Genomic DNA, 23643 nt, shown 5'->3' with positions numbered 1-23643 from the left:
TGAGTTAATTAAGGAAAACCCTAAATTCCTTTGAACTAGCTTAATTGGAAATGGTCTGGGGAGTGCATAGGTTACGTTTAGAGTTAAGGTTATTTCTCTGTATTTCTAGTTTCCTATTTCCTTATCTTAGATTTTTATTAGTTTTACTTTTGTTTAATTAATTCCCAAGTAAAAAAATCTGATCCTTTTGATAACTAAAGCTTAGAAGCTCCTTTCTTATTGGTCTGGGAGAAATACCTAAAAAGGGCAGTTCAGAGGGGAGGGTGAACATAAAAGGTCCCTCACATTTCCAGGATCTCAATATTAAGGTGAGTCGCCCAAATAATGCTCCATATATCCAATTTTGGCCCTCACAATAATTAATAATAGGTTTCCCCCCCAAAGATATACCAAAGGCATCATTTTAAAATTTTAATCCAAATTTTTAATATTTTATCCATCATTTTCTTCAGTCTAGATAATCAACAAAAAAAAATAACCTATCAGAACTTAACTTGTAGAATTTGTTGATTTTCAGCATATAAATGGGAGTTCCAGAAAATTGACAATTGGCTTTTCAAGCCATTTGAATCTGGCTCCAGTACACTGCTGACTTCTAAGTATTGTCATAGGGAAAGAAGGTACAAATGAAAAACGAAAATAAGCCTTCTCCTAAGGGACTTCAAATTCTATTGTAGTTCTCTCATGTTTTATTTGGTATTATTTATTTATTTATTTATTTTTATTTTTGTGGGGCAATGAGGGTTAAGTGACTTGCCCAGGGTCCCACAGATAGTAGTTGTCAAGTGTCTGAGGCTGGATTTGAAGTTAGGTTCTCCTGAATCCAGGGCCAGTGCTTTATCCAGCGTGCCACCTATCTGCCTTCCGTATCTTTTATGAGAAGAGAACTGCAAATTTAGAAATAGGATGGACTTTCTTAATTATTCAGAACTACACTCCTTCCATGTTTAGATGAGAAAACCAAGGCATAGAGATATGAATTAACTTGCTCACAGTCACATGCTTCTTATGTGGTATGTATGATGCAAACCTAGGTCTTTCAGCTCTAAATACACTCCCTTCTTCCTTCTGCTTTGTTTTCACTTCAATAATTAGAACAGAAAAAAAGAAAATAAACAAAGCAAGGGGAAAAATGAAGTGACAGTAGAAATTGTTTGGGGGACATAAGAAACTATCAAGATTTCCTATTTATATATTAAGTGGCACAATGTATAGAGTACTGGACCTGGAGTCAGAAAGCCCTGAGTTCAAGTCTGGCCTTAGACACTTGCTAGCTGTGTGACCCTTGGCCCATTTTTTTTTTTTAATTTTACAAACTTTACTAAAAAACACCATAAAACTGCCTTCATTTAAGCTCTTTCTTCCCCTGTCCTGTGAGCCAACTGGATATCTTTGGGCAGGATAGTGACTCTCTTGGCATGGATGGCACACTGGTTAGTATCTTCAAAGAGACCTCCAAATATGCTTCACTAGTCTCCTGAAGGGCACCAGTAGCTGCACTCTGGAATCTCAAGTCTGTTTTGAAGTCCTGAGAATCTCACTCACCAACCACTGGAAAGGATATTTCCTGATCAAAAGTTCTGTTGATTTCTGGTAACCGTGAATCTCACACAATGCCACAGTACCAGGCTGGTAATGGTGAGGCTTTTTGACCATGCCAGGAGAGGGGGCACTTTTCCTAGCAGCCTTTGTAACCAGCTGTTTGTGTGGAGCTTTCCCAGCACTGGACAGACACGTAGTCTGCTTTGTACAGCTATCTTGTCTGACTGAACTGACAATTGATGCTTTTTTGTTTTTGTTTTTGTTTTTTCTCCTGGATTCACTGGGATTACCAATGCTTCAGTCTGCTCTGCGATGCCATTGACTCAGATCGGCTTTGAGTAACTTAAGTCGGGTAACACTCCTGCTCCAATTAGTATGGGAATATACAAGGGATAAAACTGGGGCCCACAAGAGTGTAACTAGGGCAAACTCTTCTTCCCCCAAGTCTGTGGTTTGGCACCTATGCACTAGCCAGCACACCCTTCTTCCTGTTATCCATTGCCTCCACCAACTACATGCAACCCCTGCCCACCATTCTGTGCCCTCCTGTATGTATGTGAGCAGCTTGCCACAATGTAACCACCATGTACCCATGAAACCCATTTGTATCTGAACTAAAAGTTATATAACTACAGCCTGAATATACATTTGGGGCCCAGATTATCAGAGTCCCAACTCTATTCTGGGCCCATGAGTTAATAAACTGCTCTTCCTCATTTCTGAGTGCCGTTTGGGTTTTTCCAACACGGTTTCGCCATAACACAATCATTGACCAAATGGCTCTGTGCTTCGCTGACCCTTGGCAAATATTAACAATTATGTGTTGTTTGCCTCAGTTTCCTCATCTATAACATGAGTTGGAGAAGTAAATGGCAAACCAATCCAGTATTGTTGCCAAGAAAACTCCAAATACGTTCACAAAGAATGAGGCAAGGGGCAGCTAGGTGGTGCAGTGGATAGAGCACCGACCCTGGAATCAGGAGTACCTGAGTTCAAATCCAGCATCAGACACTTAACACTTACTAGCTGTGTGACTTTAGGCAAGTCACTTAACCCCAATTGCCTCACTAAAAAAAAAAAAATGAGGCATGACTCAATAGCAACAACAACAACAAAAACAGGAGATACCTAGAATATAGAGAACCACATTAGTTAATGCTCCTAACAAAGAATTATAAAGTCTCAATAGTTACCACCCTCTCTTCTACAACAACCTTATATATGATTATTTCTAAAATAATTCTCTCATTATATGAATAATATTTTCCACCAAGTAAAACAAAAAGAAATCCCTCAAACTCAAAGAATTTTTACTTTTTTCTGACTTCCTTTCTTATACTTGTGGATCACTTATTGATCTCATCATGTCTCCTGTATTTAATTGGCATTTTTATATTGATAATTCTCAATTCTACCTTTCATGTCTCAGTCTCTCTCTAATCTTAATTTCTTATTTCTAACCACCTTTCAGACCTATCAAACTGAATGTTCAGTAGACATCTGAAGCTCAGTGATGTCCAAGACAGAATTTATTATTTTTCCTCCTAAACTCTTCTCTGATCCTACCTACTTTATTACTATAGAGGGCAATATCAATCTCCTAGTCCTTAAGGCTTGTAAACTAGTAACGATACTGGATTCCTCACTCTCTCACTGTCTATATCCAAATCTATGCCTATTGATTCTACTTTTGCAACATCTCCTGACAATATGCCCTAGCTTCTATCCTCTGACAATACCATCATTCTAGCACAGGTCCTCATCATCTCATACCTTGATTACTATAATAGCCTGCTCATGGGTTTTCCTGCCTGAAGTGTCTATCCACTCTAATCCATGCTCCATTCAGCAACTGAAGTACTTTACCTAAAACACAGGTCTGATCACATTAGCACTCTTACCAGCCCCCTCCCCCCAGCCCACAATGGATTCCTTTTGCTTCCAGGGTCAAATATAAAATTCTCTGTTTGGCATTCAATATGCTTTATAACATTGTTTCCTTCTATCTTTCCAGTATTCTTGTCCCTTACTTCCCAACTTGAACTCTTTTATCTAGTGACACTGACTTCATGGCTGTTCCATAAAGAAGATACTCCATCTCTCTCCTCTGAGTATGTTCTCTGTCTATCCTCTATGCCTGGGTTACTCTCCTTCCTCCACTCTGACAACTGATATCTCCTGGCATACTTTAATTATCAACTAAAATTCTACTGTCTACAGGAAGTTTTCCCTCTAAATTCCACAGCACCATTTAAAAAAAAAATTAAGCAGGGCAATGAGGGTTAAGTGAATTGCCCAGGGTCACACAGCTAGGAAGTGTCAAGTGTCTGAGGCCAGATCTGAACTCAGATCTTCCTGAATCCAGGGCCAGTGCTTTATCCACTGTACCACCGAGCTGCCCCTGTTTATTTATTTATTTTTCCCAACACCTTTTAATGCCATACATACACATATATGTGTGTGTTATATACATATGTGTGTGCATGTATGTGTATGTGTATTTATATATACACAGTATATTTTTTAATTATTGGGGGAAATAGGCTTGGATTTTAATATACCGCTACTTATAAGTCAATGTTTACTGAACAAATTTAGGTAGTAAACATTTATTAATAAAGTATATTAAATATTAGTAAACAATTGATTGTATAGCATTTTCCTAACTTCTTCACCAGTCACAGGATTACAGGCCTAAACAATTACGTACTCAGCTTGAAGAGCAAGAGTGCCAAGAAGAAGAGCCAAGAAAAAGAGAGCTCTAGAGAGTCCCAGAAAAAAGAGAGTAAGGCCCTTGTGGTCCAGTCCCCTTCCTCCTTCAGTAGAGATGGCTCCTCATCCACTGATCAAACCCAACTGGTCAGCATCATTCAATTCCATTGATTGACATGACTTGAGGGTTTTCAAGGGTGGTCCATATTAAAATAAGTTCTAGCATGATGACATCGAGGTCTAGTGGGAGAAAACCCCTGAGGGCAAAGGCACATTCAAATAGGTATTGTGGTAAAAAATTATTTGTGGTAAAGATTAATGTTGCAAGTTTTAGCTGAATCATTGGGAGGGGCCATACCTGGCCCAACCTGAGATTACATATGCTACTGAGGTCAGAAGAAGAACTCCCCATGAGCAGCTTTTGAAGGACCTCCCCTTTTGGGGAAGGAAAAATTGAACGGGACCTAAAGGGAGTCAAAGCACTTCAGTAGGCTAAACTCTCAGGCACTTCTGGAATGCGGAACACTCTCTCTGGCAGTTGACTGAGGTCGCAGTGGTGCATGAGCAACCTTAGACTGGCAAGCTGTTCAGGTTGGTGAGTTACCTACTGAAAACCCTAAATTCCTTTGAAACAGCTTAGGGTAAAATTAGAGTTAAGAGCATCTATCTGTATTTCTATTTTCCCATTTCCTTATCTTTGATTTTTATTAGTTTCACCTTTGTTGTTTAATCAATTTCCAAGAAATAAAATCTGATCCTTTTGTGAACTAAAGCTTAGAGGCTCCTTTCTTATTGGCCTGGGAGAAGTATCTAAAAAGAATAGTTCAGAGGGGAGATTAAACCTAAAAAAGGTCCCTCATATTTCTGGGACCCCAATCTTAAGGCGAGTCACCCAAATAGCTCTCAGTATATCCAATTTTGGCCCTCACAGTATGGTTTCTATCTCCATTTCTATGGATCTGCACATGAGCTCCTGGCCTAGTATCAAAAAAGGGATCAGCTAAAATTTCAAACAACTATGTTTTCCTAAGTTGGGCATGAAGAAAGAAACCTAAGACTGGGTCCCTGCGTCCCCAAAGAAATTCATTATTAATAATTATTTTCTCATAACACACTTTGTTTTGTATATGTTTCTGTTCCCTGTTAGATTATAACCTTTTTGAAGAGAGGGATGGTCTTTTTTTTCCTTTGGTATCCCCAGCATTTAGCACTGTGCCTTGCACATAGTATGTGCTTGATGAATGCTTATTGAATTAAATCATTTTATGAGATTTTCCCACCATTTGGATATCTTTCTTTGTGAATATATAAAAAAACAACAAAATCAACTCATCACTTCTGAATTGCATTTTATAATTTTAAAGAAAGATATTTATTCTGTGAAATATGTAAAACAAATTTATTTGATATGTAGAAAACTCTAGTCCCCACCTCTAAATTCCCCAAGATCCTATATTGATTGCCTTTCTTTATCAGAGATGGTTATCTTTTAACATTCCCTTTTTAGATAATTTATTTTAATTAAAGTCACTAAGAATAATTTGAATTTTTATACTGTCATTAAATGTTTTTTCCACAATAAATTAATCTAACTGTATCCCATTATCTCACCATAAAAAATGTATAAATTGACCAATTCAAGGTCAACCTGTATCAGAATTTTATGTTATTAAGTGCTGACACTCTGTGGTCCATTTTTTGTAGTTTATAAGGCATCATCACAGGTTTTTCTTTTACTTGAAACACTGCTATTTCTAAATATCAATGTCAATATGTCCTGTAATTATACTAGAAATGATTAATGGTTTCCCAATTACATGATTTATCATGTAATTATGTGAAATTTAAATTTTATCTCCATTAAAGAGACCATAAAAGTGTGAAGCAAGTCTTTAAAATCATGTGCACCTGGTGAGTATGCTTTATTTTTCTTGGAAGAAGATGAAAAAAATACTTCCATTACAGTCCTAGTGTACAGGTTTGGTCCTGGTGTGATAGTCTAATACCTATAAGAACTGATAAGGTTTCATTTTTATTGGGTTTAGTATAGTGAAGCATAATAATTATATTAGGTTTGGTACACTTCACTAAAATACTTAGCAGGCATCCAACTTCAATATAAAAATTTTCATTCTATATACAACCATGTACATTACCTGTTCTCACAAGGTTGACTGTAGTATATTCAGCCTACCTGTTATCTCTTGCTCTTGGTCGGTGACTTGTTAATTATTGTTTCCAGTTATATTTCTACAAGTATCTGCTATCCTTGTTCTCCTTTTACATATATAATGAAGAGAAAAAAATGCTCTGGTCACTGATCTCAAGGAACTTACTTTCTAATAGCGAGTATATTATATTCATGCATATTACATACCAATCACTATTGTTATTATTATTTTTTGGTGAGGCAAAAGGGGTTCAGTGACTTGTCCAGGGTCACACAGCTCATAAGTGTCAAGGGTCTGTGGCCGGATTTGAACTTAGGTCCTCCTGAATGCAGGGCCGGGGCTTTATCCACTGTGCCACCTGGCTGCCCCACATACCAATAATTATTACAGAAGGCAAGATATAGTAATTACAAAGCTATATAAAGAGAATACTGAAAGAAGCATAAGAGGAATAATCACTTTCAACTGAAGGGACAGGAAAGACTTTCCAGAGGAGTTGGTATTAGATTATAAGGAAAATGATTTCAAGAGGCAGAGCATAGGGTATTTCCTGAAGATGATACAGAACAGAAGTTAGCAAAAATAGATAACAGGGTGTGAAGATCAAAAGTTCTTGTATGGCTGGATGAACTTAACTTATGCAAAATTCTTTAGTGGGGTATAAACTGGAAAAGTGGGTTGCAGCCAGATGATGCAAGGATTAAATGACTAGCAAATGCAAATTTATTTTATCCTAGAGGCAACAGAGACTCACTGAAAGTTTTTGAGCAAGAGAAGGTGACACAAACTAATTATTTTGGTAACTATTTAAAGGATGAATTGGAGAAGGGAAGTTTTAGAAGTATATGGACAAGTTAGAGTAATATTCCAATAGTCTAGATAAATGCTGGTGAGGGTTTGAATTAGGGTGTTATTAAAAAGGTAAAGATAGGATATGGGGAATTATACTCAATCATCTCCAGTTGAAGAAATAAAAGTTATTAAATCTGAAAGGAGAAGAAAGAGGGGAGGACAAGATAGTTGTCTTAAAACATTTTATTTTTGTTTCAACCATGTGGAGGAAGATTAAATTTATTCTGTTTGTCCTAGAGGGCAAAATAGGGAGTAATGGGTATAAAGCTCAAGTGGGTTGATATGAGGAACATTCCTCAACAATTAAAGTTCAGTTTTATCAATAATGCATATTTATTACTGGAGTTTCCATTTTTCTTTTATTTTCAATGGCTGAGGGGAAGGGAGGAGAAGAAAATATACTTTTCTTCATGGGGAAAAAGTTGAATTGTATCAAAGTAAAATGAGATTGTTAGGTAAATTCGAAGTCCCTAGAGTTTTTTTCAAATACAGACAAGATAGTAAGTTGAGTCTAATATTGTAGAAAGGATATATATTGAGGAAGTGCAGACCAGTCAAAATTTGAGTTTCATTTCAACTATGAGATTCTAATCTAATGGAGTAGAACTGACAGAATTTTTAAATAGAGCACAAGAATGAGAGAGAAAAGACAAATATTTATATGATGTTTGAGTTTACATGCATAAGACCATGATCATTGACAGAAAGAGGAAAATTGGATCAAAGGGCAGGCTTGAGGGAGAATCTAATGACATCTGATTTGAGCCACATAGGTTGGAAGTACAAAGACCTCTAAGTAGATATTTCCAAAAGGTAGTTGGAAAGAGAAAGTATTAGGATGTACTGGAAATACCATTGGGTTTAAAATCAGAAGAACTGGGTTTGATTCTGTACTCTGCCATTTATTAAAATCATTTGATCTGAGGAAAAATTTCCGTTTCCTTACTTAAAAAAGAGCCTAGTCTAAATCATCTCTAAAGTCTATTCTCACTCAACTAATATTTAGTTCTATGTAATGTATAATTAAGGCTGAAAAAAGGAGACATTGACAGAATATATAGATTCAGGTGTCATATTTGTAGAGGTATTATTAGAACCCATGAAGGTGTATGTTATCAACAATCAAGAGAATGTTGAGAGAATTAATAAGGGTTAAGAGTTGATGATGACAATGGGAGGGAGGCATTTAGGATTCATAAGAGAAATATGTACTATTAAAAGAAATGGAAAAAGAGGGATGAAACACACGGTTCCTCCAAGGATTTTTAACTCTTAGTCTATCTAACTTCTAATTATATTGGAAGCAAAGTGGTTTGATTGTTTTTTTTTTCTAAGAAAATCACTAAGCTTTATGGTAGTTAAAGACATTGTGTACTTTTGAGAATATGGATAATTCACTTAATCTTTCTTCGTCATAATGTACTTTTTTCTGAGATGATAATAATATTTCCTCTTAAATAGTTTGTAGAATTGTTTTTAGCACAGAATCCAAAAATATATTCAAAAACTTTACAAATATGTTAGCTTTTATAACGATGATGGATTACATTTCTATAGAATTTACATAAAGCATCTCATTTAATCATTATAATAAACCAATGAGGTAGGTAGTGCAGTTATTCTTATCCCCACTTCATGAATGAAATAACTGAATCTTAGTGAAGTTTTGATATGTATCACTGGAAAGAATACCCATCTTGATATTATCTCAGATCCATCAAAGTTCAAAGTTTGTGAATTCAAAAAAATGAATCATAATATATGTTCTAGAGATAAAAGGGACCTAGTTTTCTATCCAGGAAGCAAACACAAACACAAACACACATAAGCAAAAACATACAAAAATACCAAACAAAACTAAATTGTGTCATGTATTTTCCAAGAGAATGAATGTTATATTCCATATCAAGTCACATGCCTGGTCCTAGGACAAGCTATCTTTCAAATTTTTCTTTCTGAATCTCCTTGCTACATGGTTCATATTCTACATTGGTATTTCAAGCCTATAACATCAGTATTTTTTAATCCTATTATTCTGTACTTTGTTTATAACATTCACTCGTATACTTTGTTTTTGGTTTTTTGGGGGTTTTTTTGGTGAGGCAGTTGGGGTTAAGTGACTTGCCCAGGGTCACACAGCTAGTAAGTGTCAAGTGTCTGAGGCTGGATTTGAACTCAGGTCCTCCTGAATCCAGGGCCAGTGCTCTATCCACTGTGCCACCTAGCGGCCCCCCACTCGTATACTTTGAATTATTAAATCATTGAGGGTGCTAAGAGTTATTTTCCTGTGCTCCAGTCTTCCATTATACAGAATTAATATTTTAAAAATATTTTTAATAAATAAACAGTGCATATCCTCTGACCCAGCTAAATCATTGGTAAGCCTATATCAAAAAGACATCAAACACAGAAGAAAAGATATTATATGCAGAATATATATACATATACATATATATATGTATATATACATATACATACATATATACATATATGTGTATATATACATATGTGTGTGTATATGTGTGTGTGTGTGCATATATATACTCTTTTTATGGTAGCAAAAAAAATCCTGGAAACCAAGGGGATGTCCATTAACTAAGGAATGGCTAAATTTTGCTTTGGGAAATGTAATAGAATATGATTGTGATATAAGAAATTAAATAGATGATTTCAAAGAGATACGGAAAGTTTTGTCTTAATTGATATAAAAAACCAGACGAATAATATATACTATAATAGTAAAATTATAAAAATGAACAATTTTGAAGACATAAACTAATGAAGAATAAAACAAGCAGAATCAAGAAAACAATTTATTCAACAGCAATAATAGTATAAATTTAAAAAATTAAAAGTATAATAACTATAATCAATGTACTTATCTATTATTTCAGTATTCATTATCTCGTTCTGGTTCCCATAGCTAGTTTCAAAACATCTTCATTTTTCATTTATTTCTACTCTAAGTTTCTATAGGCTGCCATTTTATCATTGTTATAGCTTCAAGTCCTCATGGGCTCTCTCCCTCTGTTCCCCTTATGGGCACTGATTTCTGTGGGTAAGGGTACCTAGCATCCTGACTTGTAAGTTATCCATTAACTGGGGACTGACTCCCTTTTAGAGCTAATATCTGAATTAGAGCTCAGATCTTAGGTTTTTCTATTAACCCCTTTTTGCCTCCTACATCAGATGTAGTAGGAGACCTTGGCATTTTCAAGACAAGATCTTTCCCAGGTTTTCCCAGTAATTACTTAGTCTATACGTGTGAGAAACAAATTATGAGAAACCCCATTTGAAAATTTCTGGGACTCAGTGTTGGAGAAGCATCAAAGTTCTTTATTCACACATTCGCACATGAATGGCCCAGCTCTCTAATGGAAATGGTGGTGAGGGGGTGTGTGGCTCAGGAGCCCTTTTATCTCTTAACCTGGCTGGCTCCATCATTCTTCCTCAGTTATAATCTTAGTGCCAAGACACTGGCACCAAAAGCTAGCCAATCAGAATGCAGTATAGTCAAAGGGGCAGCCCTCTAAACTCCTTCCCCTCGTGACTAGCCCTTGGTCTCTCTCATCATGTGACCCTGATTGCTGGGGATGGGGGTAAGAAAGGAGCCATTAGTAAGCACCCTTTTCCCAACTGAAATTCACCTCCCAGACATTCCCCAGACAACTTAAATCAGCTTTTGGGGGGGGGGGCATATTTTCCCACAATACCCATTCAGTGATTAAAGGCTAGGTAAGAATTAAGGCAATAGAAGGCCTAGTTTGACTTCCCAAATTAATCCATCTGGGAGGGTAAAACCTTCAGAGTTTCTGGCCAGATCATAAACAATTACTATTTACTCTCGCTCTGAGCCATTAAAACTCCAAAAATGAGCAAGTGAAGCTTAGTCTGGGACCATATTGGTGAAAGCCTCATGTGTTATTATGCTTAAAGACAAAGTCTGGTTTCATGAATGAAAACTACATGAGACAAAAGAGTTAATTGGCCCAGTTTGTATAATTGTAACAAAGGAAGGCTGAGACACAATCTTCTCCTGGGCAAGATAATAATTTATCAGCAGTAAAGCATTAACCATCCATAAGTGAATCATGATGGCCATCTCAGCCAAAAAGTCAGGGACCTGATCATGATAAATTTATTAGTTGGCCAAGCAGTAATCAATGAATTGGGTGAATGGACTCTCACAATGAGCAAAGACCCCAAGTGAGGGCTGACAGGTTCTCTTAAAACTAGGTGTGTCTTTCCTCTATGTCAAGGCCTGACAGTAAATCATTTCGATCTCCACTGGCAAAGATAAAACAGTCCTGATTGGTAGGCATTTGTATTGTAAAGGTTTTTTGAGATTCGTGAGGTATAATAAGCACACTCACACTTCTAGAGTTAAAAGAACTTTATTACTTATAGGATAGTGACTTAGACAAGGACAATAAGTTTCAGAGGCATAGAAATAGCGAAACAAAGACACAATAACAATTCCAATCACAGCTTCAGTAATAAAAGAAATATATCACCAAATTAGGGAAGCACCAAGATCTGGATTTCTAGCTGGGGAATCCCAGTTCATAGCTTCCAGAGTCATGACTGGGAAAGATCCTGGGCAGAGCATACTCTCCACAGGTGAGATTCCAAAGACCACTTTTCCAGTGAAGACATATGTACAGTTTTTAAACAAAGAAGACATTAAGTCAACTGCTTGCTTGCCCAGCAGAGATGTTATCTTCATTTCTCAAAGGCTGGCCAAGCCTGTGAGATAGGAAGAACATCCTGCTTTGATTGGAATACATTTATCTGTTTCCAAACTTCTGCAAAGTTTTTGTTTTGTTCCAAGGAAGCAGGCCAGGCTTTCAAGGAAGAAAACAAACCTATCAATCATCCTGATTGATAAGTCTATATTCTCATGAACGGGGAAGATCTTTCTGATTTCATAATTAACCCTTCAGAATTTTAATATGAAGATGGTTTAAGACTTACCTCAGCTCCTCCCAGATGTAGAAGTCAAAAAGGATTAATAGAAAAACCTAAGATCCAAGCTCTAATTCAGATATTAGCTCTAAAAGGGAGTCAGACCCCAGTTTACGGAAAACTTACAAGTCAGGATCTAGGTTCCCTTACCCACAGAAATCAGTGCCCGTACTAGAAACAGAGGGAGAGAGCCCATGAAGACCTGAAACTATAACAATGATAAGATGACAGGCTATAGAAACAGACTAGAAATAAATGAAAAATGAAGATGTTTTGAAACTAGCTATGGGAACCAGAGACAGGTGCAGAAAAGGCCAAATTTGTCCCCAGATTCACCTTATGACGTGTAAACCCCCAAAACACACCTCCCCAGAAAAAGGTACCCACCTTGGGGGACCCCAGGAATTCCAAATTAGGATAGGCCCTCCCCTGTACCTCCCCAAGGTGGAGATTATTATAATGAAACTGAAAATCAATTTATCCATACTATAAATATAACTTTCTACCTTTCCTTATTGGAGAGATACCTTTCCATATTTCTGGTTCACTCTCTGTGGTCACTCACTGTATTGCAATAAAACTTGGGAAACTGAGTCACTGAGTCTTGTAATTCTTTTGGGATGACTCACGATCATTTTGACCCCAAATTCAACCCACATCATATCTAGGGCCATGCCCAGTCATCCTGACCTATGTCTTACCACTGGGATATGATGACTCTGGAGAAGAAAGTGAGGCTGATAAATTTGCACAGCCCTGCCCCACTTAAATCCAATTCATTTGCAAGTCAGGACATCACCCTCCTGATGTCATTGGTTCTCTTGAGAACTAAGGACCAAGAACAACAACAACAAACAACAAACAACAACTCTCCACAATTGTCATGATCCACTATAGATATTAATACTTTTTATGTTGGGATCTCAGAACTCATTTATTTCTACTCTTTTTACATTTTCTTAAACCTGCCTCTAACATGTACTATGCTGACATGAATTACCCTAAGAAAGCTAAAATGTCTTAGGGCTCTTGGCATGGCACTACGAATACAAATTGCATAGAAAGGTGCTGATCTGCATTGACAGAATGTCCTCCCCAAGAAGTTCCCTATAATACTGAATTAAGTGCATTGGTCCTTATCTCAGTCCATATCCCTTCTCCTTTTCCAGACTTGCATTCATATTTTCTCTTTCACCTTTTAAAACCTTTACCTTTTACCTTTGTAAAACTAAAGTCCTTTTACAAAGTAAAATTGAAAAATCCAACTTTAGAAGGAAATAGCAAGAAGTTAAGGGCAAAGAATATTATTATTTAATAAAATGTATTTCAAAAAAATGAAAAAAAAAGATTCAACTTTTTTTTTTGGTAGAAAGATGGCTAGTGGAGTGAGGAAATGTGGAGAATAATCAGTGCCCTGCACACAACAGACAGTGAATAACGGATTTAGTTTAAGTGAATTTAAAATAACATATACTAAGAAGAGAAAGAACAAATAGTATAAACTGTTAAAGCTAGTCAATATCCTTAGTGCTAAAACAAACCTTAGAGAATAAGAAATTGTTCCACAAATAAGAAAAGTGCCACTCCGTTTGTAAAATGATTAGCTCTAATAAATAATTGTATGAGAAACATGGGACACAAAATCTTATACTGAAACTAACAAACATTTCTGTCAAATTGAATCTTTTTGGAAGAGGGAAAACCCTCCAAAGTTTAGCTCATTTTTCTTCTTGTTATATGTGCTTGGATAGGCTGGTATTGACTGGTTGGGAACAATTCTCCCTAGAGACCAGATTTACTCCTTAGTGAAGTAGTAACACATTCTCAAGTGTTCGAGACTGTTTCCTGGAGAGTGACAGAGAAATTCTTCCAACCCCAGGGATCAATGAAAGGCAAAGTAAGACCAGACAAAACAAAGCTCTTTACAGATGGCAACTGGATGCTAATTGTCAGAATTTGTTCCCTAGGTGGGAAAATAACAATGACTCTTAATGGCTTTCTGTCATCTTCATATTTCTCTCCTTATAAGAATGGATGTAGATACTTTTCTGTAATTAAAATGTTTTATATTATATATATGCACATGTACATATGTGTGTGTATATGCATATATATATATATATATGTATATATATAATTTCAAATACTTAATTAAGAAGTAAATGATAGGGCAGCTAGGTTGCGCAGTGGATAGAACACCGGCCCTGGAATCAGGAGTACCTGAGATCAAATCTAACCTCAGACACTTAACATTTACTAGCTGTGTGACCCTGGGCAAGTCACTTAACCCCAATTGCCTCGCTAAAAAAAAAAAAAGAAGTAAATGATAGCTATAAAATTTTCTATGAATGTAACCTAAGGTTAACCTCATGCAGTTGCATAATTCTTTCTTGATTGGTGGAATAATTTATTACTTGAAGCTGTATATTGGGATGCAGGGCGCAGTTGAGGAAAAACTTGGGAGAGGAAAGACATTTCCCACTGATAGACAAAAAGGGTTCAAAGCTGTCTCCCTGGGATACTTGCTTATTTTACACTCAGTATTTTAAAATGTAATTTTTAAGAGGTCCTAAAAATAGAATATATTATAACAATAAAAAATACAAAAGGAGAAGTCAGGAAAGTAAAGATGGGAGTCTCCTAGAACTAAAATTGTGAAGACACTAACACTTAAAGACACTAAGACACTAAGAACACTTAAAATATCAAGAAAAAGGGGAAATTGGCTAATATAACTAATATACATGCATTGAAAATTAATCAACCAGATTAATTTTTTTTAAAGTTATGCAGAAAATATAGAATCATACACCTCATGGAGGATGAAGCAGACAACAAAAACAAATAATAGAGTGTATATTACAGTGAAGTAAGTCTCCAAACAGTATTTTGTTGCAAATGACTGACAGAATTACCCTTTATAGACACATTTATGATTTTTTAAATTAAAAATGGTTTAATAAAAAATAGAATAAATATTATCAAATAATTTACTTATTTTTAAATTATTTGCTTTGCTCATTTATTTTTATAATTATCCTTGGATAAGGGGAAAAATAAACTTCAAGTATTAAAAATGGCTAAGCTTTTACAATTTACTTTCCCAACACGTCTCCTATATGAATGGAAATGACTTTATGAGTCATTTTAGAAATCAGTGGAAGAAAAAGGTTGCTTCTCTGAATTTTAGATTATCAGGAAATCTCACCCTGAAGAAGACCTTCTTGCCACTCAAATATTAATTAAAATGTGTTTCACTTTAATTATTGATTTAAAAATATTATTTTAGAGTTAGGAAGTATCTTCATATCTGGCAGTGGGGTAAAGGAATAGATTTTATTACAAGTAATCTATCAGTTGATCTGCTGCAAATGACTTAGTAATTTCTAGCAATGTAATGATCCAAGAAAACTCTGAAGGACTTATGAAAAATGCAATCCATCTACAGAAGAAAGAACTGATGGTATCTGAATACTGATGGAAGTATATTTTGTTGTTGTTGTTAGTTTCTTTTTCTAAAGTTTTTTTTTTTTTTCTGCTATGTTTTGCACAGCTGCACATATATAACTTACATTGAATTGCTTGACTTCTAAAGTGGGGATAAGGATGAAGGAAGAGAATCTGGAACACAAAGTTTTAAAAATTGATGTTACAATTTGTTTTTACATGTAAGGTAGGGAAAATTTTAAATAAATAAATAATTAAAAACAAAAAAACAAACAAACAAGTAATCTATTAGTGATAAAAATATCCATATCAGTGTCTGCTTCATGCTATAATAGAATATGCCCCAGCCTTCATGCCAGTTACATTTTTTTAATTTATAAAATAACCAACATAAGTACTAAATTCCTTCTGTTCAGCCCTCTCCATCTATTCCTTCCCCTTTCTCATATACCTTGGCCTTATACCTTTCTTTCTTTTCTCTTTTTCCGTTGTAGGTAGTATAATTATAAAACAGATATTATTCAAGTATAATGAATATTAATTATGAAATGTTTCTTTTCTCTTTTCCAATCTTTAATTATTAATTTTACATAATTTAAAAATTAATTAGGAAAGCAGAAGTTACTTAAGGGATCAAGTAAATAATTGAATATTCATCAATTTTTTCAATCTGAGTGTGTGAGGGAAAAATTCATCCTCTTCTCAATAATTCTCAGGAACTCAGCAGCGAGGTGACAAAGGCTTTATTTTCTTCTCATGAGAAGGAGGCACCCTAGTGTGCAGCTAGTGGGTGCCCCAAAAGGGGGCTCGAAGGCCCTGTTTTATACCCTAGTCCCTAACACGAATGGACCTTCCCCTTTTTCATCACTGGTCAGGGTTACAATCTACGCGCAAAAAACTAGCTAATCGGAGTGCAGTATTTCCCCCCACCTTCCTTGTATGGGCATAACTCAGGAGTGGACCTTATACTTCCTTATATGGACACAACTCTGGAGAGGACCTAATTGAGACCAGGGCTCCTTGAACCATGTGACCTTGCTAACCTGAGGGGGAGGAGGGGATCTGAGACCTTTGTCCTACAAACAGGTCAGGGGAGTATGACTGACTGTTATATCCACATTGAGAGGAGACAATTACCCATTTCTCACAGAGTGTTTGATAAATTACTTTTTTATAAAAAATGCTTATTTTGGGAAAAAAACCTAAATTTAAAAGATTATGTTGCATTTTAAAATGTTAATTGTTTGGCTTCGGGAAATTTCACCCTCCTCCTCCGCCTTTTGTTTCAATATAGGCAAAAATTAGTATTTGGTGAAAAAAAAAAAAACAGAGGCATAAGTTTTCCCAGTGCTATGTTTCCAATTGGTGGTTCTGAAAGCAAAGCATGCGGAATTTTAGAACAGCACCTGAATCTGTTTGCTGGAAGACTAGACTAATAATGGACTGAACTTTCTATTCCTTTTCACAGCTGGTAAGTGCTGTACCTCAGACTTTGTATCATCAAATCATTAGCATTTTAGTTTGAAAGAAAAAAGGAGAGTCAAGCACTATGTTTTCTTGCCTTTGATTTCAGCCTGAGGCAAGTGGTGTTTGTTCTTTTTTTTTGCTCACCTAATATAAGCCACAGATTCCATTTGGTTGCTTCTCTTGGGTTCTGCTTGCTAATGTCATTTAAAGGATACTCTTATGAAAGACATTTATATTTTAACAGATTAATTTATTCAATCAGGTGTTCTTAGATCATTAGTTCCTTACATCCTTAGCTCCTTAGTTCCTTAGCTTCTGAGGATATCTAGAGGGATAATCTACTAGTACAGGCATTTTCACTATTAAAAAAATAAGAATAATGGATGTTTGCTTCCAATCATAAAGTTAAATTTCATTGTACTGACATCAAAAGTCTTGATTTGAAGCTTTCTCAATGGTGTAATCCTATAATTATCTTAATCCATTCTGGTGATTAGGAAAATGGGGTAGGGGTTTGGGAAAGGGATAGGGGTTTGGGATAGGAGTAGAGTTAGGGATTAGGGGTTTGGGGTACTTGGGAATTCCTCTTTAAATAATTACACCCTCTTGCACACAAAAGCAATTAGAATAAGATAGTAATGTATTTAGGGCAGGGGAAGGGAAGGGAAGGGAAACCATGAAAGAAATCTTTGGACTTCTCATGGGGAGAAATACATGGCACAGAGAGTGGCTCTGAGATACCAATCTCCTTGAGCAGGATACAGGCAGGTACTTTTATAGAGGACTGATGGGGGTGACCATCTGACTGTGGAAAGTTCCCTTAGTGAGGGAGGACCATCCCCCACTGGTGGTGGCTGGAGGAGTTGGATGAGAAGTGGCTGCAGATCTCTCAAGCCATCTCCTCAGGAAACAAAGGCAGCAGCCACTCCTAATCTTATCTCCCCAGGGTTGAGGAAGACTAGAATGTAGCTAGCTCAGTCTGATCTGGTTCCACTTATCTCTTTAGGTGTGTCTGTCCTTTGGTTTAGCTTCTCAAGGAGAAGGTTCATTGATGTACCTCAGAGAACTTCTGGGGTGCTGTGGGTTCATAACAAAATGCTAAATAGAATATCATAAAAAACTATTATTTCACAAAATCATATTTCTAATCCCAACTCTACCATTAACCTCTTTGGCTGTTTTGTTTCTCATATTTTAGTGGGGGGGGGGCGGGGATGGCAAGATATTTTTTAAGGATCTTCATGGATCTAAAATTCTTTGATTCTGAAGGCACGTACATCATTTGCTACTAATAGAATTTTGTAAATGCCTGCAATTGGATCTTCATATCTTTTATCAGTTACAAATCAAATACTTTTGAAAATGCATTTCAAATTCTGTGAAAATACTTTGGTAACCTAAGTTCATGATGTGATATAATGGAAATAGCTCTGAACTTGGAGTGCAATGACATGAGTTCAATTTCTGGTCCCTTTTCTTATTAGCCATGGCTAATCAGTTATCTTTTTTTAATTACTTGTCCTTATACTTAATCTTTAATCCTAGTCCTATCCTCAGTTTTCTTTTCTGTAAAATGAAAATAGTAGAATTTGTGCTGCCTACTGCATACTATTGAGTGCAATATGAACTAGAATATTCCACTTAAATGCAAATTATAATTATATACAATTTATATAATAAATACAAATATCTGTGTGTTCACATATTTATATGTATATGTGTGCATGTATGTAATATTATTTTAAGGACTAATGATCAATCCAGCAGGATCTGGCACAGTACTAACTTAACCAACTGAAGACAGTTCCACCCAGATGTAAATACATTTCTAATATTGCTCTGTTAGGGGGTGATCTGACAAGTAATCTATCATAACAGGATGTCAAGCTTAGTAGTCACAGTGCAGGTTTGATTTTTTTTAAATTAGTTATTGGATCACCCTATATTTATCAAAAATGTACAGACGGCATAAAAGATCAATGGATAGTAATATCTGGAAGAACACAGGGAATGAATGAAGCAATAAATAGGAAATAACTTTATAGGCTTGATTGCAACTTTCCTTTGGATAATAGGCATGGTATAATGTAAGATAAAACGTACTTGATTAGAGATAAAAATGGAATAAAAGATTACTTTAAAATGAAACTTAATAACACTTGTAAAAAGCACATTTTAGAAATCTTCTCTAAGCTTGGAGGGGTTCATCTGCTAAGAGTATTAATGGAATAAAAAATCAGAAAATAAGATTGACTTGAAATAACCATTTTTAAATCACTTTCACTGAGTTCAGATTTTTTTAAAGGAAAATAGCATCCCAAATAAATGCAAGGAAACAGTACAGTCAGCTGCTGAAATGCATCAGAAATCACTGAAATACAAATCTTACTTATAACTCTACATCCTGGATTCTCTAGAATTGTTTAGGTTTTATATATTGTATCACTATTGGCCTCATAAATTCTTGAAATGTCTGAAATTTCACTAATCCAGAAAGTACTGACTGAATTAATCAATTCAGTAAGCATTATAATAAAAATATTCACAAATCACAAAAGATTCAGAACCACAAAGGATAGAGAATCAAAGGTTGAAGAAAGATCAGGATTATAGAAATAAATGACTTCATGTAGTCTAATATTTGTTATATCTCCAACTACATTCCTAAGATACTAAATTTGGAACAAGAGAAGACCTTGAATGGAATTCAGTTCAGTCCCCTCGTTTTACAGATGAAGAAACCGAACTGAAGACACTGAATGTTAACCTTCTGGAAGGGAGTTGGGAGGACTTTAGGCAAGAAAATTCCTGTATCATCCATCACTCTTCCTTAACTTACTTCGCCCAAAATATGGATGAGTACTCCAGTAACCTTCAGGGCATTAGATGTATAGTGCCAACATTGAAGATGGTTGAAAGGGGAGGTGCTTGAAAACCACAAATTCAAAACAACTTTCCTCTATTAAAAAGGGAGCTTTAAATTCAACTACTAAGTGATTACCAGTGGAAATATAGACTCACTAATCAATATAGAAACCTCTCCAGAAATACTCTGCAAAATAATGGAAATAGAATTCTCAGCAACAACGTTAATTTATACATATATAAGTTATTTTATATATTTAGATAAAATATATTATTTTGTATTTTATTACATTAATCTATTATTACATGCTATTATATAGTATATTATTATACATGTGCATATATATACATGTATATGTATACATTTTATAATTATATTATAAATAATATAAGGGTTGCCTTATATCTGCCTCTTACTTTCTGGAGAAATTGAGAACTACTTAGGGTCCCCTTAGGTAAAGGAATCTAGAATTGAAAGCCAGGTCTGACTGTTGCTACCACATGACCAGCCAGAAGGGAGAAAAACAAAGGAAACAAATTCAAGGGTACAACCTCCAACAGACCTGTCAGAAGTCATACTCTAAGTGAAATTCTACTCATGTGCCCTCCTACTAAGATTCAAGTTTGCTCCCTAGCTCTTCCTCCAAGGACAAGGCAGTATCACAAATATATATTTTATCTCTGCCAACAAAGAAATAACTTATGAATGTAATAGGTTTCACCTCATTCATGAAGAGAAAGATCGTTCCAATTCAAATCTAAATGAGTCATTGGAAGCACAGATTCAAATTAGGAGAAATCTACTCCATTTACAACTAAAAGTCTTCCCATCAAAACTATACTTGTTTGTGAATCATTTATGTTCTAGCATGAGTCAGGCAAAGGAAGAATAATATTCTCTCCATATTCACATAGCTAACATTTTTAAGTTATGAACATAATCTTGCTAGAATTAAGAAGCTGGGATATCTTTATAAGACAAGTGGGTTGAGATGATTTATTCTGTAATTTTATTTATGTTTTGGCTTAAGACCATATTTTTATTATTATCATTTGATAGTTATAAACTGTTTCCTTTCTCCTTTAGTTCTCAGTTGGATGCTAACCTCCATGTGTAGAGTGAATGGCTTTTCTTTCTATTTCCCTTAGACAATCAAGAGTGTTTTATAAGAGATCCCTAGACTTCATCTCACCATTTCTCAAAAAATCACCTACATCAAACATTATTTTACTCTAGCCTGGTCACAGCAAAAGAGCTCTTTCTTATCCTCATTAAGGCTATTTACTTCCCCTGTGTCCATGATCTCATTTACCTCACACACCCAATAGGATCTATCTCCTCCAATCATCCCTCTTTTCTCACTCATGTTCAATCTCCCTTTCTCCACTGTCTGGTTCTCATCTGCCTACAAAAATCTTCCTTTTGATACTCTATCTCTTTCCTTCCTTTCCCCATCAGACATCTTAAAAAGCTGGTTACACCCAATAGTTCTTTCTCATTGCACACTATTTTGTTTTGTTTTTTTTTTGTTTTTTTTTTGTGGGGCAATGGGGATTAAGTGACTTGCTCAGGGTCACATAGCCAGTAAGTGTCAAGTGTCTGAGGCCAGATTTGAGCACACTATTTTTTCAAGTCTTTCTAATATGGCTTTTATCCCCACTTTAATGAAATTTTAGCATGGCAAAGTGGGAAAATTACTGGCAATTAAAATCTTATGATTTCTTTTTCTTTGTGACTGTGGGTAAGTCACTTCACTTGTCTATGCCCCAATTTCCTCATTTGTATAATGAAGGAGTTGAAATGGAGTAGTATGGGTACTTCTAGGCCTAGAAGTATACTTTTATGATACCTCTCAAAGTTCAATAGCCTCCCAATCTTCCAATTTAATGGTCTTTTTTTCAGTCTTCATATTCCCTGACATATCTGCATGATTTTATACTCTTTTGGCATAGTTCCTCCTTACTAGACCTTAGACCAACTATATATTCCTGCTTTTCCTTCTGCCTAACTGTTCCTACTTTTTCTTTTTTCTTTGTTTTGTTTTGGCTCCTCATCCTCTTTCTGTTCCCTACCTCAACTAAATATTTCCAGACCTACATTTTTCTTTGTCCCAAATGTATTAAGCCACAACTAAAATCCCATCTTCTACACAAGGCTTTCTCACAAACTCTAATTCTAGCTCCTTCTCTCTGTTACTTATTTATATCTATACCGTACAAAGTTTGTTCATACAAATGTCTTTGCTTGTTATCTCTCCCACTAGATTGTGAGTTCTTGAGGGTAGGGGCTGTATTTGGTTTCTTTTTGTAACACCAGCATTTAGCACAGTGCTTGGCATATGTTAACTTATTGACTAACAATGAAATGACAAGTCTGGACCGCTCCCCCCACCCCAATTTAATATGTCCTCATACAAATATATATGAGTGGGGTGTAAAACTGTGACAATGTAAAATTTCTAGTAATGTCATACAGCAAATGATCAAAAGATACAATTTTGCACCAAGTTAAAATTCACATACATATATGTAAATGTGTACATAAAGATATCTATATGCTTATATCTATCTATATACAAAATTTTAACAAATCCCAAATTTAGCCAATAAGAAAAGGTACATTATCTGTTTTTCTTCATTATGTTTTAAAGAGATTTTAAAGACATCCAAAATGTTCAAATTTTAGTAGTTAGTTTTTTATTACAGGTTATTGGCAAATTAAAGTACTCTAATAAAAAATAATTAACCAGTCATTCATTCTTAACATCATTTTTGTTAATATTCCTTCTGTCTGTGATTTTTATAACTACCATTATAAAATAGCAGTCATCTATTTTTGGACTTGATTAATTGTTATTAATTACCAGGAAGTAAGTTTTTTACTGTTAATTGCAATGTCTATATTTTCAGAACCTTGGGAAGTGATTAGAGGTCTCTATGGAACTTAGAAGGAGCAATTGGGAAGTATTTAGCATGTCAACTTAAGGAGTTTCTAAAACACTTTTTCATTCAGAAAATTTATTTTCCTGCCAAATGTGGATAATTGAGAGATGAATGGTTCTCCTTTATGGGTGTGCATGTGAATGTAATTAGCCATTTATGGAAATAGATTTAGTTAATTATCTGCAAAATGATCAGAAGTAACATTTAGGGCCCTTTACAATCATTGAGGTTATTTATTTAATTTACAGATTAACAAATCAAAATGAAAATTTGGTTCATATATTTATAGCTAGAAGGAAACTTAGAGGTCATCTGGTCAAACTCCCTTCATTTTATAAATGGGTAATCTGAAATTAGAGAGATAGAAGGGTGTGTTCAAAGCCAGACAGGCAATAGATAGTAATCTGGATTTGAAACTAGATCCTGATCCTTGAAATCCAGCACTAAATCTTACTCTACCATAAAAAGGGGAAAAGGTCCCACATGTACAAATATATTTATAGCTCTTCTTTCTGTGGTAGCAAAGGATTGGAAATTGAGGGGATACCCATCAATTGGGAAATGTCTAAAGAAGTTGTGGCATATGAAAGTAATGGAAAACTACTGTGCTGTAAGAAATGATAAGCAGATGGATTTCAGAAAAACCTGGAAAGACTTACAACTGATGCTGAGTAAAATG

The 23643-nt window shown here is 35.3% G+C and overlaps 1 pseudogene; it reads right to left on the bottom strand.

The window, feature by feature from the left end:
- Positions 1 to 1349: 1349 nt before the first annotated feature.
- LOC122747723 overlaps positions 1350 to 23643 on the bottom strand; it is a 53152-nt pseudogene continuing 30858 nt past the window's right edge.

Source organism: Dromiciops gliroides, chromosome 3 (assembly GCF_019393635.1).
Source record: "Dromiciops gliroides isolate mDroGli1 chromosome 3, mDroGli1.pri, whole genome shotgun sequence".
Classification (NCBI taxonomy): domain Eukaryota; kingdom Metazoa; phylum Chordata; class Mammalia; order Microbiotheria; family Microbiotheriidae; genus Dromiciops; species Dromiciops gliroides.
The sequence above is the reverse complement of the archived record's forward strand: the minus strand, read 5'-3'. Positions and strand labels throughout refer to the sequence as shown.